Source organism: Macaca nemestrina, chromosome 1, assembly GCF_043159975.1.
Source record: "Macaca nemestrina isolate mMacNem1 chromosome 1, mMacNem.hap1, whole genome shotgun sequence".
In the NCBI taxonomy this organism is placed as follows: domain Eukaryota; kingdom Metazoa; phylum Chordata; class Mammalia; order Primates; family Cercopithecidae; genus Macaca; species Macaca nemestrina.
This window is the reverse complement of record NC_092125.1, coordinates 23,996,250-24,009,673: the sequence shown is the minus strand read 5'-3', so window position 1 is coordinate 24,009,673 and position 13,424 is coordinate 23,996,250. Positions and strand designations below refer to the sequence as shown.

Genomic DNA, 13,424 nt, shown 5'->3' with positions numbered 1-13,424 from the left:
TGCCAAGACAAGAGGGATGTCCAGCCAAGAGGGTGACTGGCCCAGGGAACCCCACATGAGAATAGTTGAAGGGGATGGGAAGAAGTCAGCAGCTGGATGCTCCCTAAGCCAAGGTTTAGGGTTGGATTTATATGGTACCCACAGCTGCTGGTGTGGGTAGGCTGGCAGCAGTTAAGGGAGCCATGGGAGAGCATTCACAAAAGTAAGGTTTTTATCACCATTTTATCACAAAGACTCATAAAGATTAAGTAGATTGCCTGAGGTCATACAAACAGAGCCTGAATTCCAATCTGGATCTGGTACATGAAGCTTTCTACCATTAACTGGACATGACATTGGAGCAGAGGGCTTGTTTTGTTAGCTTTTCTTCCCATCAGCTCCAGTACATGAGAACATAATCCTTTACCTTGGTCTCAGCAGATGCACCCCTCAACCAAGCTAACCTGGCCAGTCTAGGATCCCTGACACTCAGAATTACGAAAACAATTCTAGTCCAAGTTATCCAACTTACAACATGAATAAAAAGAGGCCAAGTGTGTTTCTCTGGATGCCAACACAGCTTGCCAGTCTAGTTCTTGCAAAATAGTTCTCAGACTACTGTCTCTGCTGTGGGCTTAGACTGTATTTTAAAACAAAATTCTACTTTGAGACAAAACTAAGCAGTGGACCCTTTGCTAAGCTGTCTTCTTCCAGGAGCAATGAATACCATTGCTTTCCTCAGCAGGGGCCCTCGAGGCAATTAGGAACTAGGAGCAACCAGGACCTACCAAGAATAAAAATAAGCCAGTTTAAAAATAAATATTTCAAATAATATTATTCATTCCACATTTATGGAGGACCTCAATGTGCCAGGAAGTGACTGAGGGAGGTAGTTGGCGAAGGAGGCAACAAGTAAATGGAGTAACACTGAGGTGCGGCTGGGACAGCGTGGAAGGATGACATCTACTGGGGGATGCTTCCGCTGGCTCCTGTTCTTTCCTTTCATGTGGGGTTGTGTCACTCCTGGCATCTCCCACCACCCATTGCTCCTCCCTGGGAGAAAAGTAGTGGCTTAATCTGATTTGTGAATTTGAGAGGAATAATCTGGTCATTCTCATCTTAGCTACTTTTATTTCTGTTGGAAGGGTCAGCTGTGGAGAACACGAGTTCTGCTCTTCTCCCTGGGGAGCCTGCCTTCATCCGTGCTGCCTGTGGCTGAACAGATACGTCTGTTTAGCTGAGGGGTTTAACTGGTTCTCACACTATGCTGAGTCCTCCAGCTTAGCCTTATCAGTAATAAAGGTGACATTTTGGCTCTCACATGCTTACTCTTTTATCTTGTGTCTCCACTTGCTCAGAAAGCCGATTGAGAAGATGGAGCCTCCTCAGAGACCCCAGTTCTCAGGCTGTTTACCAAGACACATCAGAAATGGGCACTCAACTCCCTTCCTTCTAGAGATATCGTGCAGGCTACGTTTCTTCACCTCCACAGGTACATTCTGAGGAACGATATCAACCTCTTGGCTACGTCATTTGTCTCATTTGCTAACCTAGTTCCTCCTCACAGAGAGTGTGGGGGCCCTCCACTTGCCTCACCTGTTTGTTATTGTTGTTTGTTGTTCGTTTGTTTTGAGACGGAGTCTTGCTCTGTCACCCAGGCTGGAGTGCAGTGGCACGATCTCGGCTCATGGTAACCTCCGCCTCCCGGGTCAAGTGATTCTCCTGCCTCAGTCTCCCGAGGGCTAGGACTATAGGCACTTGCCACCACGCCTGACTAATTTTTTGTATTTTTAGTAGAGACAGAGTTTCACCATGTTAGCCAGGATGGTCTCTATCTCCTGACCTCCTTAACCTGTTTTTAATGAACTCATGTCAGTTCCAAGGGGACACCATTCCCTCTGCTAAGCCAACTTCTACTTAACAGTAGGCTCTGGAATCTTGTCAGGTGTCAATATCAGGTCTTGAGACCTAACCCTTTTCCCTTTTGGGAGGATGGGGAGGCACACAGTAGTGTGACCTCTGCATTCTCCATCATTCTTCAGAGTTCAGGACAGTGTTTCTGAGTTCCAGTTCCCTTGGAAATAATTCATCTAGGTTTGAGCCCATTCAGAACCACTCTGTACTGTCGCCTCACCTGTTTTAGATTTCAATTCCCTCTTAATCATGTTTGTTCTGCTTCTTTTGGTTTTAAGGTCATTCAGCTTGATAGAGAATACAGAGGCAAAATAACACTGCCCACTCTGTCACCTGTTAACATGATCCCATCTGCCCCAAGCAGTGGGCCTATCATTCAATCCTTATTTCTACTTCTGATTTCGAAAGTAACTTCAAAAAATTTTTCTTTTCGTTCATAATAATTTTGCAAGCTGCAGCTCGTCCTAGGCTTTACCCATTCTGATACTATTTTTGTACATCTGTACCTCTCTTGTTTCCCTGGTTATTTGGCCATATTTCCATCTCTCATACATGGTCTTTAAATATCTGAGCTCATCTGGACCCCTGCGTGTGGTTACTTAGATCCCCTAGGTATCTTCCTGTCTCCACCCCACAACTTTGCTTCCTTATCCAAGTTCTTTGTGCTGATGTATTCTCAGGAATCATTCTGTCATATTACTTTGTACTAAAATGTTGACCTTTATTTATCCTCCATATCTTGCACAATTCTAGACCCAAGTCTGAAGCTATAAGTACTGTTTTTATCACACTTTCTTGTTTCCTCCTCCTTAGAATAATGACACTTCCACTATTCTTATTTCAATCAGGTGAACAATTCTCTTGCTACACACATTCTTCCCCATCTCCTAAGCATTCTCACTTGCTGTGTAAGTGCTGAGCAGCCGGGATGCTCAGGGGATGAGCACTGGATCAGGTGTCCATGTCCCTTCCCAACCCTTGCAAAGTCCTTTCACCCCTCCAAAGACATCAGCTTCACTGTCCATAACTTGGGTAACTACCTACTTCCTGCCTTTTGTTGTTTTGTGATAATTAAATTGGGAGAAATCTACACCAGTCTATGCAAATGCTCCCACGAGTCCATCTGTCTTTCTCCGTCATCTGCCCTGAGCAGCAGGCCTGTCAGTTCTTGTTTTATTCTACTGCATATGTTTCTAAACCACACCCCACTCCCTGACACTATCTATACAGCCAAAATCTAAGTCAGGTTTGGGTGAGACTGAAGGTGCAAAATTCCTCTCCAGCTGTGAACGTGTAAAACTAGACAAGTTATGGGCTTCCAAAATACAATAATGGGACAGGTTTAGGATAGACATTTCCATTCCAAAAGGGAGAAGTAGGAAAGAAAGAAGGAGTGGCTGGTCCCAAACAAGTCCAAAACCTAGCAGGGCAAATTCCATTTAATCTTGAGGCTTGAGAAGAATCCTCTTTCGCTGAATGCTCTGTGCTTCAGGCCCAGTGGGGTAGCAGCATCACCCCTACATTCCTAGAGACTGGTCCTACCCATGGCTCTGCAGGGAGGTCTTGCCCCAAGGCTCTGCACAGCCTCATTTAACCCCACTCCCAGTACCAAAGTCTGTGTTAGTCTGCCCAGGCTGCCATAACAAAATGCCATAAACTGGTGGTTTAAATAACAGAAATTGACTTTCTCACAGTCTGAAGGCTAAAAGTCCAAGATCGAGGTTCTGGCCAATGTTAATCCCTGGAGGTTTTTCCTGTAAGAGTCAATAAAAACTAGCACAATGTCTCCCATGTAGACAAGGACCAAGCCTGTGCTTCTTTAGCATCAGGGTGGCAGGGTATCACAGTGGTTAAGGAAGAGACCTTTGGAGTCTGAAAGACTTGTGTTCAAGTCCTAATACTGCATCTGCCTAATTAAATGACCTTGAATACATTATTTAAAATCTGACTTTCAGCCTCCTCATCAGTAAATTGGACATAACAGTTCCTGCCTCACAGACCTGTGAAGATTAAATGAGAATATGAATGTAAACTGCTTAGAGGCTGGCATATACACGCATGCACGTACGTGCATACATACGCAAACACTCAATACATTGGTAGCGACTATTATTTCTCACAGTGCCTAGCTGGGAACACAGCATAGAGAAGGTGTTTAACACATTTATTTTATGCTTCTTCAATTCATTGTTGTGCTTCCAGTCCCCAGAGACCCAGTAGAGAAAGAGTGTGGTGAATACTTCTCACCAGTTAAGAAACTCAAGTGAGATTTGGCCAACATTGATGGGTCTAGAATGGGAAAGTAGAGGTGATGGGAGGGAAAAAAACACACTTTTATTAGTCATTAATGCCTCTTAGTATAAGAACAAAGAGAAGTTCCAAAATGGTCATCCTCTTACCCCCCAAAAGCAGAAATTACTGGTTCAGAAACTTGACTAACAAGATGCCCCAAAGAGAAACTATTGTACAAGTCAAATGAGTAAATAATCTCAGCACTTTTCAGTTCTTTCCTTTACTGGAGGCCTGGGGGTCTCAACTAGACCAGAATTTCCCCAGCACAATTGTTGTTAAGTATAACTTGGGGAATAAAGGGGGATTAGTTTGCACAGATTGAAAGGGAGGCTCAGTGAAACCCAATGCACTGTTCTGTACCTAGGAAGAGGCCGCATTGGGGGCTCATGTTTTATTATTTCTTCCTATTTATTAGACAAGCCTTGTCCTTAAAATCAGTGAGAGTGAGGAATGGCACCACAGAGGAATATGTGGTTTGAATTCAGCTGTTGAAATGTTGCAATTTGTAATTAGTCGATTTGCTCCAGAGGATGGACTGAAACACCCCGGATTAAAGACCAGGTTTCACCATTTGTTTTGGAGTACAAATTTCCTCCTCCAAGTCCTAAAAAATTTAATGTCTATTTTTTACTAAAGCATTGCCTGGTCCTAGGAGCCCTCTCTTCTATGGTATTTGACACCCATGAATATTCTAAAGAAAAAGCAGTAACAGCAAATAGCTACACCCTCCAGTCTTCCACATCCCTCTTTATTTAACTCCCAAATATGGTTTCAAATAATAACTGCTAGCATTGATTGAGAATTTACAACACACCAGGAGCTGTTCTAGGTAATTTACAGGTAGTATTATTAACCCTCATAATAACCCTATGTATTAATAACAACATTCAACAGATGAGGAAACTGAGGCACAGGAAGTTAAGTAACTTGTACAAGGTCATAGAATTGAAAGATCCAGAATTTAAACACAAGCTAACTCCAGTCCACGCTGTCTACCATTATGCCACACGCCTCTGGACATGATACACACTCCCACACCTCCGTGCCTTTGCCCATACTTTTCTCTTTGTCTAAAATCCCCTTCTTGCCCCAATCCATCATTTAGAAAGCCACTACTCATCCTTCGAAATTATGAAATCCTTCCCTGACTCCACTGGGAAAGTTAGGCCTGGGCTGTCCTCTTTGCACCCACAGCATATTATGCGTAACATAGCCACGTTTCTCCTACACTACTGTGATCATGGTTCATGTATCTGTCCCCACTAGATCAGACAAGACTGAGGATCCTCAGAGGTAGATCTATGCCTTCTTCCTCTTTGTAACCCCAAAACCAGACACACATGGGGCTTAGCAGATTATTGCCATTTTTAAGGTTTTTGTTAAAATTAAATTAAAACGCAGGATTTGGTAGGAAACTGTTTGAATTCAGCAAACTCAGTAAACTGCTTGAGTTTGAGGTCTGAACCTCATTATAAAACAACTGTCATCCATTTTTGTGCTGCAGATTTGTCATGAGTGAAATAGGATCCTTGGTCCTGTCAACTTCCTGGAAATGTTTCTTCCTCTACTTTACCACCTCCATCCCCAGTTCTTGCCTGAACAAGCCCTGTGGCCTCCTCGTAGGCCCCTGGCTTCTTGTTTCACTCATTCCAATTTATCCCCTTTGGCACAACTAAAATGACCTACCTAAACAGATTCAACCGTGCCATTTTTGTCACCCTTTCAACGCCCCCACCTCCCCCTCTACTTCCACACACCCAAGGGTAACTGTCATACGCTATTGTGGGTGGTGCAATCTCATTTACCTAGTTGCAGCTATGCATTTTAAATATTTAAATAATATAACATTTCAACATCAGAGTGCATGTTTGGGGGAGGAGGCTGAAATCATCTAGTAGGCTCAAAGTAGAGAAATCATCTACTAGGCTCAAAGTGGAGAAATTTAAAACTCATTGGTTTTTCATGCTGACCAAGTTCCACTTGGCTAGAAGCAAACAAATCAATCACATCATTTTTCACTTAATTAGCCTTGAAGCTGCTGGCTTGGGCATTCTTACTGCCCAGCCAGCACAAGTCATGCCTTCTTCATTCTCCTCCTCATTAATCAGTAGAAGTTGTCACCCCTCCACCATTAACTCCAAGTCCTACAGTTGCTTCCACTGAGCTTCTTAGCCCTTTTCTCACATCTCTACTGGAAGCTTTTCTCACTCTGCCCCATGAAGTAGGTGTCTGACTTCCCACGGGGCTCTGAGTTCTAAAGATATAAAGACAATGCCCACTCATCATTTTTCCCCAGGAGCGGGCATAGAACCAATACCCAATTAATTTTCAATAAATAATGTCATGTCCTGGAGTGAAATTTGCAGGGACCAAGCTTAAGAATTACATTTAAACTTCTTATTCTACTCACATAATTGAATGGGGTCCTGCTGTCCAGAAGCGCAGGGACCCCTCACCAGCCTTTCTCTTTAGGTAAGTATGCAACACTCTCTATGTGTCCAGCTGCTGGAATTTAAAGCCAAGCCCTAGTATTTGACTGATATCCTCTCCCCAGTCCTTGTGGATTAACTTCTCTTCAGGATTTTTAAATAAAGAAGTAACCAGCCTGGCACAGTGGCTCACACCTGTAATCCCAGCACTTTGGGAGGCTGAAGGGTGGATCAATTGAGGTCAGAAGTTCTCCACCAGCCTGGTCAACATAATAAAACCCCATCTCTACTAAAAATACAAAATTAGCTGGGTGTGGTGGTACACGCCTGTAATCCCAGTTACTCGGGAGGTTGAGGCAGGAGAATTGCTTGAACCCGGGAAGTGGAGGTTGCAGTGAGCCAAGATTGTGCCACTGCACTCCTGCCTGGGTGACAGAACAAGACTCCATCTCAAAAAAAAAAAAAAAAAAAAAAAAAAAAGAAGTGACCAGCTTAATATCTTGCTAGTCTTAGAGGCATTCTGAGAGTTAACGGATAATTATGATATGTGTGGTGAGGAACATGAGTGCTGTTTTCATGGGTCAGTGGTGTTTGAATGGTCCTAAGCAGAATGAAACTCATAGCCCTTCTCTGATTCTGGTTGGCTCATGAACCAATGGTTGACAACAATAATTCCATTTGTGCTCCTAATCTAAGGCCAGCCTCTCCATTTATGCACGGTATCTCATTCCCTCTCGCTTATGAAAGGATATCATTCTAGCAATTTATCTTATTCTTTCCTGCATCGTTATATTTTTCTCTTTAACGGATCATTTCCATCATTATACTGAAACACTGTAATATCTTTCATATTTAACAAAAAAGAATGTTCCCTGGACTCCATGTCTCCTTCTAGCTATTTGGTCATCACAAAGCAAAACTCTGGAAGAGTTTCACACACTCATTTTCTGCACTTTCTCTCATCCTTTCCTTTTGAACTGATCCTAATTAGGCCAGTATCCCCAACATTCCACCAAAACTGTGCTAATCAGAGTTACTAATGACCTCCATGTTGTCCAAAACCAATGCCACTTCTCAGTCTTATCTTACTCAATCTATCAGCAGCATTTAATATTGTTGATTACTCCCTCCCTCTTTCCTCACTTTGCTTTTTGGATACCATTCTCTGTTTTCCTTCTACCTCACTAGTCACTTCTTCTCAATCTCATTTGCTGGTTCCTCTTCATCTCCTCTATTTGTGCATGTTGCACAACCCCAGGGATCAGTCCTTAGCCCTTTTATCTTTCTTATCTACATGCACCAACCAGCTGACTACTAGACATCTCCTGCTGAATGTCCAATTAACACCTCAAGCCTCATATGACTATTGGTAACTGACCTAAGACAATTTGGTCATGCACAATACTGTTTCTTTGATAAAGAATGATAACTGCCATTGAGGCTTTAAGGCAAATGAATGTAAGCTACTCTCTCACACACTCATTATATTCATCATGTACAAGCTATTGTTCATCATGCCTGGAGTTTGGCACCACTTTGTTCACAACATTGTTTCTGGCACATGCCTGTGTTTAACTTATTAATATCACTTATTAATAAGTGATATTAATATTATAGTAATAATATTAATAATGTTATAATTATTAATAATACCACCTCCTCAGTCTATATTCAGTGGAATACGCACTGAGTACGAAGGGGAAAACTGTATTCTAGACTCACTTACTGGTAAATGCTTGGGTGACTTCTGGCTCCCTAGAGCAAGACTGCAAGACTGACGTCTCAACACCTCAGTTCCCCAGTCTATAAAAATGGAAACCATGAGACAGATATGGCAACAAGGCAGACGGGCTTAAGTCCACCTCCCTAAGGCCTCTACACAGGAATGCCATATAAATGTATAACCAAGAAAAACATTTACACACATAGCCAGACTGGAAAGAAAGTGAATAAGTACTGAAAGCAAAGAAGAAATTCAGAGCCAAAGCATTATACTCCAAATAGGCCCATAGAGAAGGACTACAAGCACCCTGTACCTAGATGTGAGCTCAAGGGGCTGGGACGTGGAAACCTAAGGCCATCTCAGGGACAGGGTCAGCCAAAATGGGGAAATGAAGCCAAGACCTGCAAAATGTAAGACGCTTTAAGGGTTTCTATGTCCATGTAGAGAGAACCAGAAAGATCCCATTTCACTCCCATACCTCTGGTCTAGACAAGCAGTTAGAAAGTTTGGTCTTTATCAACCTGAGGGCTGTCTATACCCATGTGAGGGAGCTTACATGTCAACTCTCCCCCTTGTGGAGTCTTGGGATGACTGCAGTCCCACCACACACCTTCCTTGCAGCCCAACAAGAGAACCTGACCCAGCAGACCCAACTAAGATGCATCTGTATTCCTCACCCAAAGAAACTGTGAAATAAGGTTTGCTGTTTTAAACTGCTAAATGTTGAGGTAATGTGTTACATGACAGTAGATAACCAGTACAACGGCTGACAGTATAGCAAAGTGAGTCAGACATCTGCTGTACAAGTACTAAGAATATACAACTTGAGAATAAAAATCATTTACAGGGTTGAACTTAGACTTTGTACTGTGAAGAACAGTCACTTCCCCTATGGATGGATATTTTTGGTTATTTCCCCCTCTCAATGGCATTTATTCCAAGGTTTACACTGCAATGCCATTTTTTGACAAAAAAATAAATCGTGAAATAAAATGGTCAGAGAAAAGGCTAATTCATGCTATAACTCACAATTGTATAGCAACAAAGAATCACATTCCAATGTATAAGCCTTAGTCCTTCATAACTTTTTAACCTCATTTTTTTCATCTGTGAATTAGGGATAAGATTATAACTCTAGAAAATCAAATAAAATAATAAAAATGAAAAAAAAAAAGAAAGTTTAGTCTTTATCTCAAACTCTGGATGTCAAGGACAAAGAGTCATCTAGATATTAAAACCTCAACTACTTGAGTTCGTAGGATCTACAGCACTGTGCATCAGTTAAGATACTTGGCTGCAGGTTTCAAAACTTTAATTCAAATGGGCTTTAAAATTAGGAAATGTATTATCTCTATTAATTAGAGCTCTAAAGAAAGTGTAGGTTCCAGACAGGTGTGCTCAGCAGCTCAGTAGTATCACGTTGCTTTGTTTGCTTACCATTGTGTGTGTGCTTGTTTATTTATTTTATAATTATCCTAATTTTCACTTTATCTAGTTTGATATTATATTGTTATACACATACAGATTCCGGATTGTTATATTTTCTTATAAATTGTTATTACTTTTATTATTCTGTAATAATGCTCATGGTCCCCCAATAACACTTAATGTCCATTTTGTTTAATCAATATTAATTGCTATACCAGCTTTAATTTGGTTATGGTTTTCCTAGTATATCTTTTTCTGTCTTTTTGCTTTTAAACTTTTGGTATCATTATATTGAAGGTGTTCATTTTGTAAAGAACTTATATCTCTGTCTTTCAACAAATGAGTTTAATTCTTTTATATTTGTGTAATTATTGCTATATGTAGCCTGCTTTTACAGTTGTATATTACATATTTTATGTGCCACGGATTTTTGTTCTATTTTGATTTAATTTTGCTTTTTTCTACTTTGATCAATTTTTTCTTATATGTATTTAAGAATGAAAGCTCCACAATTTATGTTTATGAGATTAGCATGAGACTACCTAAACTTGACATAGAGAACACATTTTTTTAAATTGCAGATGTATATCCACAAAAAAAAAAAATCTAAATAAAATATAGCAAATTGAGTCAAGAAATGTGCAAGAAAAATACAGGCACATCTTGGAGATAATTCAGCTTTAGTTCCAGACCACCACAATAAAGCAAATATCACAATAAAGCGAGTCACACAAATTTTTTAGTTTCCCAGTGCATATAAAAGTTATGTTTACACTATAGTGTAGTCTATTAAGTGTGCAATATTATGTTTTAACAAACCATGAACATATTTAATTTTTAAAATATTTAGTTGCTTTAAACAGGCCAATAATCATCTGAGCCTTCACCATGTCATAATCTTCTGGCTGATAGGGTGTTTTGCCTCCATGTTGATGGCAGCCATGTTGATGGCTGATGAAGGTAGGAGTTGCTGTGGGCATTTCTTTAAATAAGACAATGATGAAGTTTGCCCCACTGATGGACTCTTCCTTTCACAAAAGATTTCTGTATACCATGCAAAGATATTTGATAGCATTTTATTCACAGTAGAACTTCTTTCAAATTTAGAATCAATCCTCTCAAACCCTGTTGTTGCTTTGTTAACTATATTTATGGAATATCCTAAATTCTTTGTCATCATTTTAACAATGTTCACAGCATCTTCAACAGGAATAGATTCCATTTCAAGAAACCACTTTCTCTGCTCATCCATAAGAAGAAACTCCTCATCCATACAAGTTTTGTCATGAGATTGCAGCAATTCAATCACAACTTCAGGCTCCATTTCTAATTCTAGTTCTCTTCTTATTTGTACCATATCTTCAGTGACTTCCTCCATTGAAATCTTGAACTCCTCAGAGTCATCCATGAGGACTGGAATTCACTTCTTCCAAAGTCCTATTAATGTTGGTATTTAGACCTCTTCCAGTGAATCACAAATGTTCTTAATGGCTTCTAGAATGGTGAAGCCTTTCCAGAAGGCTTTCAATTTACTTTGCCCAAATCCATTGGAGGCATCATTATCTATGGCAGCTATAACCTTATGAAATGTATTTCTCAGATAAAAATATTGAAAGTCAAAATTACTGCTTGATGCATGGGCTACAGAATGGATGTCATATTAGCAAGCATAAAAACAACATTTATCTCCTTGTACATCTCCATCAGAGCTCTTGGATGATGACATACATTATCAATGAGCAGGAATCTTTTTTCTGAGCAATATTCCTAAACAGTGGGTTTAAAATGTTCAGTAAACCATTATGTAAATAAAGGTACCATCATACACACTTTGTTTTTATATTTATAGGGCACGGGCAGAGTAGATAGATGTAGCATAATTCATAAGGGCCCTAGGATTTTTGGAATGGTAAATAAGCATTGATTTCAATTTAAAGTCACCAGCTGTATTAACCCCTAACAAGAGGATCCGCCTGCCCTTGGAAGTTTCGAAGCTAGGCATTGACTTCTCCTCGTTAGCTATGAAGGTCCTAGATGGCATCTTCTTTCAATAGAAGGCTGTTTCATCTACACTGAAAATCTGTTGTTTAGTGTATCCACCTTCATTGATTATTTTAGCTAAATCTTCTAGATAACTTGCCACAGTTTCTACATCAACACTTGCTGCTTTGCATTGCATTTTATGTTATAGAGACAGCTTTTTTCTTTAAACCTCATGACCCAGTCTCTGTTGACTTCCAACTTTTCTTCTGCAGCTATATCACCTCTCTCAGCCTTCATAACATTGGAGAGAGTTAGGGCCTTGCTCTAGATTAGGCTTTGGCCTAAAGGAATGTTGTAGCTGGTTTGATCTTCTATCCAGACCATTCAAACTATCTCCATATCAGCAATAAAACTGTTTTGCTTTCTTATCATTTGTGTGTTTGTTCGCTGGAATAGCACTTTTAATTTCCTTCATAAACTTCTCCTTTGTGTTCACAATTTGCTATTTGGCACAAGAGGCCTCCCTTTTGGCCTCTCTTGGCTTTTGATATGCCTTCCTCACTGAACTTAATCATTTCTAGCTTTTGATTTAAAGTGAGAAACATGTGACTCTTCCTTTCACTTGAACACTTAGAGGCCATTGTTAAGGTTATTAATTGGCCTAGTTTCAATATTGTGTCTCAGGTAATATGAAGGCTCAAAGAGAGGGTAGAAAACAGGGAAACAGCCAGTCAATGGAACAGTCAGAATGCACACATTTATTAAGTTTGCTGTCCCCTGTGGGCGTGGTTTGTGATGACCCAAAACAATTATGATAGTAACATGAAAGATCACTGATCACAGATCACTATAACAGATATAATAAAAATGGAAAAGTTTGAAATAGTGTGAGAATTACCACAATGTGACACAGAGACATGAAGTGAGCACATACTGTTGGGAAAATGGTGCCAAAAGAGTTGCTTGACACAGGGTTGCCACAAATCCTTAATCTGTAAATAGTGCAACATGTGTGACGCGCAATAAAGTCATGCACAATAAAATTAAGTATGTATGTATGTTTATATTGATATAAAACAATATAATTTATCTGAGGACATGATTATTTAACATTTAGAAAATCTAACTACATAAATCATATTAACTAATTTAAGGGTGATAATTGTTATGATTTGAATGTGTCCCCCAAAGTTCACTGCTCTGGAAGGTACAAGCTGTAAATCTTTACAGCATCCGCATGGAGCTAACTCTACAAATGTACAGAATAGAAGAGCGGTAGGGGCATGACTTTCTTCACCTAGACTTCAAAGGATGTCATGGACAGCCTGGAGGCCAGGCAGAGACTTGTTACAGGGGCAGAACCACCTCAGAAAGTCCCTGTTAGGGCAATGCTGAGCAGAAATGTGAGGTCAGAGTCACCACAAAAAGTCCCCAGGAGGGCAATTCCTAGTGGAACTGTGGGAGTAGGGCCATTCCTGAGACCCCAGAACCGTAGAACTGCCATGTTGCAGCATCAGCCTGGAAGAGCTACAGGCATGAGACTTCAACCTGTGAGAGCTTCGGGTGGACTGAACCTAGAAAAGTTAGAGGCTGGTGACCAGAGACCTTGGGGGCCAAATCCCCACCCCAGTGTGTCCAGGATGCAGGACATGGAGTCAAAGGAGATAACTCTGGTG

The 13,424-nt window shown here is 40.6% G+C and overlaps 1 pseudogene; it reads right to left on the bottom strand.

Moving 5' to 3' along the window:
* Positions 1-10,648: 10,648 nt before the first annotated feature.
* On the bottom strand, positions 10,649-12,389 carry LOC139355886 (tigger transposable element-derived protein 1-like; annotated as a pseudogene).
* Positions 12,390-13,424: the final 1,035 nt, after the last annotated feature.